Source organism: Pezoporus wallicus, unplaced genomic scaffold, assembly GCF_028554395.1.
Source record: "Pezoporus wallicus isolate ANWC-B61680 ecotype Strahan unplaced genomic scaffold, APGP_CSIRO_Pwel_v1 contig_8776, whole genome shotgun sequence".
NCBI classification, from domain to species: Eukaryota; Metazoa; Chordata; class Aves; order Psittaciformes; family Psittacidae; genus Pezoporus; species Pezoporus wallicus.
Genome location: NW_026639091.1, coordinates 472693 through 485058, shown reverse-complemented (window position 1 = coordinate 485058; position 12366 = coordinate 472693).

Sequence of the window (12366 nt, the reverse complement as noted above, 5' to 3'; positions counted from 1 at the left end):
CACATCTGGCCACAGCTGGGCAGAGGTTTCCCTCTAGAGCAGCCTTGAGGGCTACAAAGCATCCTGCTGACCTTGTAAAACCATGCACCAGGTCACAGCCAAATGTACAAGCCCTGTGAACACACAGAACTTTACGCATCCCCCCCAAACACACCTGCACACAAGCACACAGCCCTGCACCAGTCAGTTTTCACACCCCTGCGTGGAGGAGCAAAGTCACAACTGAACGCGAAGTAAAACCATCCTCCTGTTTTTCTGCCTGGGGCATGTCTGGAAGTGGACTGCAGACTCCTCAGATGCAGATGGAGAGTCACAGTTATTTAACGTGCTGCTAAAATCCGTGATATTTCTAAGAACAGTTGTTGTGAGGCTGGTCCCCATAGCGGCGGGACGGCTGCTTGGAGCAGTTCGCCGGGTCCTGCTCCCCACCTGGAATGTGGGAACAGCCAATTTATCTCCGCACCAATCTGTGTGCACAAGATTGCAACTGGCTCTCCCTAAATGTCTGCGCAGGTAGAACTCAAGGGCTGGGCATTTGCAGACAGCAAACACAGGCGAGGGCACAGCCCAGACCAAGCAAATTCATTATTCTAGACAAGCAAGTATTCAGGGGACTTTTTTCACCTTGTGTTTGCTCAGTTCTATTTCAATCATTTGGCACATGTGGGAGGTCAGATTAACACCTCCGAAGAGTTTCTCCTAGACTAGGAAGCCCAGGTTTTCTGCCTTTCTTTTCCCTTTCTTTCCCTTTCTTTCCCTTTCTTTCCCTTCCCTTCCCTTCCCTTCCCTTCCCCTTCCTTCCCTTCCCATCCTTTTTCTTTCTTTCCCTTTCCCTCCCCTTCCCTTTCCCTTTCCTTTTCTTTTTCCCTTTCCTTTCCCCTTTTCCTCTTTCCCTCTCCCTTTTCCTTTCCCTCATTCTCTCCCTCTCCCTTTCCCTCTTTCTCTCCCTCTCCCTTTCTCCCTTTCCTTTTCCTTTTCCCTTTCCTTTTCCCTTTCCCTCCATTTCCCTTTCCTTCTCTTTCCCTTTCCTTTTCTTTTTCCCTTTCCTTTTTCCTCTTTCCTCTTTCCCTCTCCCTTTCCTTTTCCCTTTCCTTTCCCCTTTTCCTCTTTCCCTCTCCCTTTTCCTTTCCCTCTTTCTCTCCCTTTCCCTTTCTCTTTCCCTTTCCTTTTCCCTTTTCCTTTTCTTTTTCCCTTTCCTGGTCCCTTTTCCTTCCTTTCCTTTTTTTATCTTATCCTCTCCGTCCTTCACCTTTCATCCTTCTTCCCTGCTTTTGTGTTCTCTTTCCCTTATTTGCTCTCTGTTTTCCTGTAAACCTTGGGGTTTAGGGAATGAGTTCCCCAGGGCCAGCTGGCAGCTCCCCTCTGCTCCTTACCTCTCTCTCTGCCGGACCACATCTGTAGCTGCTGCTCACCCCACCTGCCCCCGGGGCCTCACACGAAGCCACTGAATTGAGAGTTAATTTGAATTTGAGTTGACAAACTCCAGGCATATCCCATCTGCAAGGCAGGAAATGGCCGATGTGTTAACCTTCCAGCAGGGAGGGCAGGGCAGAGGGGAAATGCTTTTACCTTCCGCTCCGTTTAGTTTACCTCTCGAAAAAAAAATGAGGGTCAAATAAAATAACGCACTGGGTTGACTTAAAGCTTAGGTGGAAATTGCCCACCAGCATCCAGAGGTGTCTGGGAAAGGGAGGAAAATCCCATCTTGCTGCCTGGGATGAGAGTCCGAAAGCAAAGCCAGCAGGAGGGGAGCCCAGGTTCAGCAGGACCTGCACCATGGTAGGTGCCAGAGGCTCATTTCACTGGATGGAAATGAAGCAGGAGAAGCTGGCACTGTGTCCCCTTGGCTGCTTGGGGATGCTCCCTGCTTTGCTCCCATGCAAAGTCAATGTGGTTTGCACAGGCAGCCATCCTTCCTCAGCAAAAGTATCTGCCCCTCTATGTGCAGCTACAGATGGTGGTGCCTTAAACCAGTTGTGAAGCCAGACAGCTGCCACAGCCAATGCTCTGTACTTTGCAAGAAGCTGGAGGTGCAAAGGGGACACAGAAGAGTGCTCCAGCACCTCTGAATGAAAAGGTGAAACTTACACATCACCCATTCACACATGTGGCCATGCCACGTGCCCCACAGCTGGATTTTGTGAGCTGCCAAACCACAGCCTTCTACCACAGGGAAAATTACAAGGGCCAGAAAGAAGCAGATTTTGTTCTTCAGTGGGAGATGCTGAGGGGTGGCTGCTGCAGGGGGTCTGAGCCCCACATTCTCTCTCCTCACCCATCCTCACACAGACACGTCCATCATTTCAGCCGCTAACCCCTCTCAGCTCTTCAGTCCTGCCTGCTCTGCTTCTCTGACATTTCTCTCTCAAAAATGGCACTTCCAGCTGATGTTGATTTTTCTTTCTTTGCAACAGCGTTTTTAAGCACAAGCAAGGCAGCTGGAATAAAATTAGCATTATTTAGCATTACCCAGCACCAAAGGCACTTGACAGATGCAGAACAAAGATTTGGGCTGGATGCTGGCAGAAAGCTTCTTAATGTGTCCAGTGCTGAAACAGGGGAAGAGGCAAATGGGGAGAGGCCGGGTTCTTCTTTCCCAGGGTGCTACAGTTGTGCTGTCCACACCTTCAGACCCATGTCCATGTGGGCAATTCTATCACAGACTGTGGCTTGTACAATCAGGGTTACATCAGGATCTATTGCCCCATGCATCACTGCACTGGTCAGAGTATCAGCATCAGCATGCAGACGTCTCCATCTCCATGCCAAAACAGATCCTCCCCATTGGCACCGATGGGTGATGATAAAGAGGAGGGTAGGGGTTCAAAATATAGGAAGAGGCTTAGGGAAAGGAGGAAGCAGCAGGCAGAGGATTTAGGACATGATCTGCATCCCAGCCCAGAATCAACCCTACCACTAAAACCTTTTCTTGGCTGTTTTCCTCTCTGGCTGCATCTCCCATCTCCTGGGTGCAGATCTAAGCCAGGCCCTTGGTGCTCCCTCTGCCACTAATGCTTGTAATGAGGCTTCAGTCAGGTGTAATATTGAGAGAACCACAGCTTGTCACCTTTCCAGTGGCCGCAGGCAACGTCAGGTTTTTCAGATGCTCTAATGGCAAACTGTCAAACAAACCCATCCCCTCTGGAGACGCTCTGATCAGCCTCGTGTTTGCACATCCCCTTCCTAACAAACACATGGTGCTGCCACGGATTTAGGAGCAGGATAAATAACCCCTCCCCAAACCTCCCTCATTTGTGTGCTTGCTCTCCCGAGAACTTCAGTAATTGCATCTTTGCCTTTAAATACCATGGTGCTCCTTTGGCATTTCACTGTTTAAATGTCTCCCGCTTGGAAGATGACATTGTCTGGAGGTGGGTGGATCAGGGTGGTGTCTGCACAGTGCAGTGCAGGGAAGTGGCAGGCTGCTCTGCCTGTCTGACTTCTCCAGCCATGAGTGCAAGGTCGGGAATGGGTGGCTTTTGCAGTGTGGACATGGAAAACTGGGTTCATGCTGGGAGTGGGGATATCCCCCTTCTCCTGCTCCTAGAGGAGTCCATCCTACCCATTCCTGGTGGATACAGATGTCTTGGCTGCAGCTCTCTTTCCTAGAGGGGCATAGGTAAGGGTAAATTGTGCTCTGAGGGATGGAGCCCTGGCACAGGCTGGAGTACCCCATTAAGACCATGCTGAAAGCTCAGCCAAGCATCTTCAGATCATACAGGTGCCATGGCCAGGTGAGCAGCCAAACTTCCCAAGCCTCCTTGCTCGCAGGGAGTGATGGATCCATTCCAAAGCTCCCTGCCATGCATCCCGCATATGCAGCCTCCCTGTTACCCACACACCCCAATGGGAATGGATCCAGAGTGTCCCATACTGCAGCACACATATGTCATGGCTGCAAGTGCGCAGGGAAGTGTGTCAACTCTTGAATCGCAAGGTCCTGGCTTTAGGTGCCTTGTTCCCTATGAAACTTAGAGCCCCAGGAAGAATATTCTCAGGATTTTACATTTATGTGTTTTATTTCCTATTTTTCAAGCAATGGGTGAGCTGAAGTATTTTTGCAGTTAGTATAGTATTAGGGACTGTGGTTAGGGAATGTTCTTGAAGGGAAAGGGGGTGGGGGCAGCAGGAGGAATGCCGTTCCTTATTATTTTGGGGGAAAGTGTAATTATTACCCGTTTGGTCTGTCTACAAAGAGGATTAATAATGTCCAGCTTCACAGCTGTCAAAGCCCTGATTAATTGAGCTTGCTGTACTGAAATCTCATCTGTTTGTCTTGTGTCAATGTGCAAATTGAAAACACAACACAATAAATCTTACCGGGCATCCTGTACCTCTCGGCTTATCAGCTGCCTCCTCCCACCTCTCTGCTTCCAATCAGTCCGGAAGGGTTGAGCTGCTGCTCTGCAGATGTGTTCAGCTTGGAGCTGGACAGTATCATCTCTGCTAAAGGTATCAGGGGGTTAAAAGCCCCATGGCACTGCCTGCTCTGCAGACTGGGGGGTACTCATGAGGGACCTGCTCTCCTCTCCCAAAGAAGAGTCACAGGGCGACAAACTGCAGGGAGGTTGCAATAGAAGTGTTTAGGTTTTGGCAGAACTTGCACCCACATGAGTGCCAGGCCATCCTTGGCATGTATGTATGTCCACCAAGACCCCCAGGCACAGCTTCTGTGCATGGCAAGGGAAAGGACATTGAAGGGCTTCAGGTGGATTCATATATGCTGCCTTACACAAGCCTATGGTGGGTTTAAACTCAACTAACGTTTAGGTCGTGATTCACTCTTCCAAAAGGCAGTATGTGCCTGAGCATCCCTGGGTGAGAAGCTGGGTCTCACAGCTCTGGTCCCACCAGCCAGAAGGCTCCAGGCCAGAGCCCATAGATATCCCTGGAGGGTATTGGCACAGTGCTCCCAAGCTGATGCAAAGCAGGTTTCAAAAGCTCTCAGGAGCAACTCTGCTCAGCCCCGCAGAGCCCAAATGCAGGATGAGGCCTTTGGCTGCAGCCTCAGCACCAGCTGGTGTCCTTCGTCACACTCTGGGACATGATTTTGGTTTCAAAGCAAGACTTCCAGCTACCACCAGCACCACTGAAAGAACGTGAGGTATTTTTGTCTGCAAGGCAGCATGCCTTAGTGCCGAATAAATGTATTACTGTGATGGTAAGGGAGATCATTATTAATTACAGTTCATAAAGAACCTCGGAACCCTCAGGGGAAGATGCTGCAACACACTGAGTGTAAACCATAGGCATTTTTTCCAAGAACTTGATATTAAAGTGGAACAAATTTGTAGGGTAGTATTGTCTCAGACAGAGAATACACTGGAGTCTGATAGACCCTGGCAGGATCCATCACAGGTTCTAAGTCCAGCCCAGAAAAAGCCCTGAAATGGATCTGGGACTTCCCTGTCCTCCAGCTGCCATCCCACCCCCTGCTGAACAACACCAAGGCACAAGCTGTGCTCAGCACAGTCAAGACACTAAATGGATGTGCCCCTATCCCTTCCACATTAAAGCATTCTGGAACTTCGCTGGAACCGGATCCTCCTGTAAAGACCCTGCAGAGCCTAAAGGCAGGTGAAAAACAATACTCTAATTAAATACCCTATTCCCACAGCTTTAGCCGATGCTCACAGAATAAAAACAAGTGAAAAACTAGCAAGAAACCTGTGTTTACCGTTTCTCATTCTATAATATGCAATGTTTTCTCAGCATGTCTTCAGCAGACAAGCAGCTGGGAGCCCAGGCTGAATGAAAAGAGAGACAGAACAAGGTGTTAGGCAAGAAATGCAGGGAATGGGGAAGTAAGGCGACCCTTCACAGCCAACACATAGCACCCTGTGGTGTTTACCCAGACTCATATCCATCCTTAAAGTGGCTGCTGTCAAGCACATGAGGGCAGTTGGCACTGGTGAACACAACCTATATTCCCACATCCGCCTTTTAGCAGTGACGGCAGGAGGGATGGCTTGGGATGTCCGGGTGATTTGCTCTCCCACACTCTGGGAATACCTGTTGTCCCTTTCCAGTTAATACCCTGGACATGGTTTAGGCTTCCCTCGCCATGAAGCTGGCCCTTGATGAGGCTCAAAGTGGGCCTCATCAGCCAGAGGCTGAACCAGCTCCTCCAGATCAGATGCGCACCTTTGCCATCCCCCTTTGCACAAGCTTATATCCTTCCAGCAACATGCACAGCCTGGCTTAGCCCCAGCAAAACTGGGATCCAGCTCTTGGCATCACCAGTGTTGCACCCAGTGCCCCCACTTCCTGCCCTCCTTGTGTCCACAACCCTGGTCCCCATCACCTCTCCCTCTTTTCATGCAGCCTTCCATGAGTCTTATGATGAGCCTGGTGAATCAGGTGAATGAGGGCTGTCCTGGCTCAGCTAATGCCTCCGGTGATGGCTCAGGTGATGGAAAGCTGTGAGTACCTCTTTCAACCACAAGCGCATCAGCAAGCTGGGAGGGATTGCACGTACCAGGGAGGACAGGACTTATAGAACCTGAAACAATCTCATCAAATTGGTGGAATCACAAAAAGAAAATACAGGATGTGATTCAAAAAGAACAGGAGCGAAGTAATAGCACCAAGGGTGGAGTGACTAACCCCTTAAGCCATTGAGGAGGCATTTTGCCCTGCAGGCAAAGAACACATTTGGCCTCCTGCATACCTGGCCATGATGTGCTGAAGCCACAGGCTGTGGTATGCAGACAATGTGCCTGGTCCACCCTGGGGAGAGCAGTCTGGCAGCCAGGGACCTGCGGACTGCAGCAGGAAACCATGGGCAGGAGCCTGGAAGGAGGCTGCTCTTGTGGACATGAAGAAAAGTGGTTTCTGGAGATCCCAGAGGACTTAGGGCTCCTCTCTGTCCCTGATCCCTTTAAGGAAACTTCCCCTGGCATGCTGTTTGTGCTGATCTGCCAGGACTGCATCCCATCAAAGCCATTAGATCTATTTTCTTTAGCTGAATAATTTCAATTTTCTAGTCAGTTACCTTTCAGGTCTTGCTTTCTTCTTTCTTTGTGTCTTAATTGCCTTTTCCATTTATCAGTGCTCCCCCGGCATGCTCTCCCCTCTTCCAGTGTGCCCACTCTCCTCCTCATCCCCTCCCTCTTTCCATGCCTGCACTGCCTGTCTCCCCATGCTTAACCCCCTGGGGCTATTGCGGCTGCTCTGCTTCACCCCAGAAGTGTAGGGGGAAGGAAGGACAAAGGGGAACTTGTCCTTCCTGGCAGGAGACAGTGCCTGGGACCGGGATCCATCAACCCCCAGGGTATTTGTGAAGCTAAAATATATTCAGGCTGAAGGCCACCATTATCGGCATCTTTCCCCCTGGGATGACACTGATGGACTTTGAGGGCATCTTTTTGCAGTTCCCCAGCCCCATCTCTTAGCAATGCTGTCATATCGTAGCTGGGAGTGCAGGCATCCTGATTTCTCTGCTTGCCCCTTGGAGAAACAATGCCCAAACCACATTAGAGCTGCTCTGCACGTCTAGAAACAGATAAACTGCTGTAAATCTGTCCCTGCTGCTGGAGAACACCTGTCTTATAGACACATGAAACAGTGGAAAACTGCATCTTGTGTATGCAAGCAGGCAGCACGCAGCACATCACCGTGACGGGATGTGCCTGGCTGCAGTTTATGCCCGTGCTTGGCACTGACTCCCCATCAAGGCCAGAGCAGAGATGAGGGCTGAGGGGCTGAAGTACACTGACAAGACCCCTGGGGCTCAGTGTCCCCCAGGACAGAATGGCATTATGTGCCCCTTATAGGCTTCAGGGTCTCAGCATCATACTGCTTCCTCCTCCTGCTTTGTCTTGCTAGGTTTCCCCATTCCAATTGTAGCTGGGGGCTGCTGACACCATGCCCTGAAACCCAGGGCTTGCACATGGTATCTACAGCAGACCCTGCAACCTTTCCACCCCCAAGGGGATTATACTGGCCCCACACCATCCCTGGGGTTCTGCCACAGCAGGCAGGTTATGCTGCACCGTGCACATCCTGCTCAGCCACCCCAGGGCAAGAGGAGCATCATCAAGTTGGGGCAGGAGTTCCAGTTTTAGTGCCTTGTCCTACACCCAGTCTCCCTTCCCATGCTGATTCCCCTCCCTTTAGATCCATCTGTCCAAAAGACAGCAGGTCCCTGTCTTTGTTAGAGGTACCGGGGCATGAGGCAGGCAGTTCATGAGCTGGGTGACTTGCCTTGCCAAGGAGATGCTTCCCCTCCTTTCTTTTGAGGAATTCCTCGCAACACAGCTCAGGGTTTTTTTGCTGCAAAAGCACAAAGCAAAGAAGATCAAACCTCTAGCACACACAGTCCCAGAAGGCTGACTGCCAACAAACCTGGGTGCGGAGCTGACTTCATCCTCGGTACAGGGAATCAAAGGCGGTGGCTGATAAATAACACAGTGGCGAGGTCAGAGGCCCCTTTTTTTCTGAGAAAGACAGGGGACAAAAGGAAACAGCAAGAATCAGATCACTCAAAAACTCCGTTTACACTTCACCTGGTTGCAGGGCTCCCTTCCCTGCAGCACATAGTGACTGATGCTCCACTGTCCCCACTTCATGGCCGGGAGCATGAGGGGTGGGGAGCTGCAGGGAGACAGGAGTGCAGAGAGGTTTTGGCAGAGCTGAAAGGAGAGGTGTGAAGGCAGAGATAGGGTAAAGAGGGAACAAAGTGCATTAGGAAAGCTTATGCCAGAGACAGACACCAGCAATCCTCTGGGTTGGGGAAGCACTGGCAACTGGTGGCAGCGACCTATTGTAAGTCCAGACAGCCTGTTGGAGCAGGGAGGCTGGAGAAAGCTGCTTGGGGTGTCTTTCAGAGGATACCCTGCTCCTGAGATGCAAAGCCAGCCATGGATCCTCAGGAGCCTGCCCCTTGGAGTCAGCTCTCCCCAAGCGGACTGAGCTGTATGCCTTCACCAGGTCTATTTTTTGGAGGAGAAGAACAAAATCTGACATCACTCTATTGATAAATAAACAGGGGGCTTATCTCTGCCTTGCACTTTGCTCCCAGCCAGGCCTTTGACACCCTTGTGCATGCAGCCTGTGAGACAAAATGAACCACACTCTGTAGCAATTCTCATTTCAACTGCGAAAGTGACACCCCGAGCCCCAGGAGACGTGGCTGTGCACAGCACTCAGGGCTTGCTCAGTCCTTCTGTTTGCCCAGGCAGGACATTGAGCTGCTGCTGCTCCTGATTAGTTTTGGTTTCCTTGCTACTTAAGGGACTGAGCAGCAATTTCTCACAGCAGCCATGCGTCAGGCAGGGATGCTGGAGGGGAAACAACAGCCTATGGGTCAGGCACATGAGCATGTCCATGAGTCCTGTGTGGGAGAAAGGGTGCAGGATGGCACTGACTGCATGGGCTGAGCTCAGGGAGGAGGTTGTAACAGGGCATACAGTATGTGTCAGGGAGGATTACTGTGTCTAGGTAATGGCGTACAGGAGACCATGCCTCTGTGTGCACTCTTCTGTTCGTTTGAAGAAGTGCATGAGAGAGGTGGTGTGCTTGTGTGTGAAAAGTACAGCTTAAGCACCTAAGCAACAGGCTCCTTAGGCTGGAGCGTTTGGGTGCAACAGGATGCTCTGGCAATGCATTCAGTCAGTAATGGCTATATGACAGGGAATGTGGAAGACAGCTTTTGTATGCACATGTTGGTGTGGGAAATGATGTGCAAGGGCTTTGTCAGGTGCCTGTACATGCCTCTGTGTGTGTGTTTAACATTTGGGCTGACGTTAGTCCGCGTAGCCCTTGCTGGCAGACAGGACATGACGACCCAGAGACATCAGTGTTCAGATGCTGAACAGGGCATCCTGTCTTTTATACCTTAAGATTAAGTGGTATTTCATATTCCGGCACTGACCTCATTCTAAACCCCTATTGAAAAAGAAGAGAGACAGACAGACAGAAAAAAAAACAAAAAGGCCAGGAGGAATGAAAAGGCAAAGCCGACGGGGAAGTGCATCCCTCTGAAGAGGACATGTTTCATCTGAACACTAGCACTTCAGACGCTGCTCACGAGCCCTGTTAAGCAGCAGGCATCTGAGTGCTTCGGCTTGTGTGAGTGCTGATTTGTATCAGCTCCCATCACATGCCAGAGAGCGAGTGCTTCGCCCTGCAAGCTCACTCATCTAGGGCTGGTGGGATGGGGCAGGAGTTATAGGCTAGTCAGGGTTTCTAGGCTCTGCATCCCCCTGTCAGCCTCCCCTCCCCAGCCTAACCAGGCAGGTATCAGGGCAGATTTAGGAGAAGGCCCCCAGGGCATGGGCTCACCTGCACAAGTGCCCTCCCAACCCCTCAAATTGCCGGAGAGTGTCCTTTTGCCTTACAGCCCCCTTGCCCTGATGGCATCTGTAGGGTGCCACAAACAACACAGGCATCTGGATGAAGGCAGGTTTGTCTGCCAGCCAGAGGCATGCCTGGGAAGGCTGTGATAGCAGTGTGAGGACATGGACAAGGAGGAAGAGTGGCAAGGAGCACTTGCAAAGGCCAGTACTGGGCACAGGGCTGTACCTGGGGTGCTGGGACCTTGGGGAGGAGCAGCCTGCTTGGGTTCCCTCTATGCAGGAGTGGGGAGATGGGCACGATTAAGGGAACTGGAAATGAATGAGGAGACTGTTCATCTGACTCATTTTAGCCACTGCTGGTGGAGACAAATCACACCTAGGTTGCAGCTTTCCCGAGGCAGGCATTCTCACTCATTCTCATACTGCCCTGCCACTGTGTTCCCTAGCCCACCCCACACAGCGGGAACATGGAGTTGGGGTGTACAGAGGCAATGGGCATCTTGCACATCATCCTTCCTCCTTCTGCAGGGGCACTCCACAAACCCTGCTAAAAATCCTGCTCACCCTTGTCCCATTCACAACCCTGACTGCACATCCTTGACACTCCTGCAGTCAGGGGTGGGCAGGGCAGATTCTGATTGCTTTTATTATCAAGATAATCTGCCCCTCTGATTTCAAGAGACCTCCTGCAGGTTTGTCCTAGTATCGCTGAAAGAAGAGCCTAATCCACAGCCTGTATTGCCACTCTGGGATACGCTCAGCATTCCTGTATTCCTCCTGTGTACATGCACCCGCCTAAAGGTTAATGTCACCCAGAAGCCAGTATGCACCGTGCATTGCAAAGAGGAAGGAGTCAGTGCAGAAAAGTCTGCCTCTTGCTTTTGTCAAGCAACAGATAATGAACCATTTGTGCAGCCTCCCAGCAACTTCACAGGTTTTTCTGCAGCAGAGGGGACAGTCGTTTTCCAGTGGGAAAGGGTCAGCCCCAAAGCAGTTCTGCTACCATATATAAATAGCTGCTTTTTTTTGGTTTATTGCTATTTGTCCTTGGTATTCTGAACACAGGTCTCAAGGGCAGTAGGAAAGAGGTGGTGTTTGCTGCCTGGGTTACCCTTTTCCCAAGCATTGCTCAGACCTAAGAGTGCATAACTCAAAAACCAAGAGACATTGCTGGCTCAGAAGCCACTTTCACAAGTCTCTTAGTTTTTAAAAGGAATAAAGCAGAGGAAAACCTTGGAGTATGAACACTGAAGCTAGGCTCCCTATCCAGAAGTCAGTCAAGAAGCCCATTTCTCATCAAGTATTCAGGTGAACCCAAGGAATCCAAATGTAAATGGAGTAGAGCTGCAAAAAAGGAGGTGAGGGTGTTTTGCTCTCCATCATGAGACATCCTCAAAAGAAGCCTGGTATGTCAAAGTGTGGGATCTCAATCAGAGCAGGATCTAATAACCTGGGAGCAAGGTCTGAGGGACAGAAATAGCAAGAAGTGAGGGCCATTATCCCACAGAGTCAAACTGAGGTCCATTTTCAGAAGTGGACTGAGCCCTTTAGGAACCAATGGCCTTTATTTTCTCCCTCTGAAAAACAGAGGTTTTCACAGGAAGGAAACACTGATTTTTGGCCCACTCTAGCATCTCTCCTTTCAACCATGCTGCTGTTCCCCTGTTCATCTGCAGGTGCCCTCAGCTGCAGTGCCCAGACTTGGAAACAGCTCAGACAAAGCACAGTTGCAGCCTTCCATGGCTCACATCCAGCATCCAACATTAATGCATCCCAGGAGGTGAGCTGCCCTTTTTTGCTAAACCATCATACTATTGACTCATGCTAAGTTAGTGATCCGTCTCAACCCCTTGATCCTTCCCTGCCATCCCGCTGCCTCTCTAGGCTCTCCTGCCTACGCATTCATGCATTCATTTATCCCTCCCAAATGTGGCACCCTGAGCTCTCAGTACTAAATTTCGTCTGGCTGATTCCAGACACTAGCTCTGATCCATCCCCATCATTTTGAATTCCGAGCCTGTCCTCCAAAGTTCTTGCAGTGCCCTCATTAATACACAGCCCTGGACTT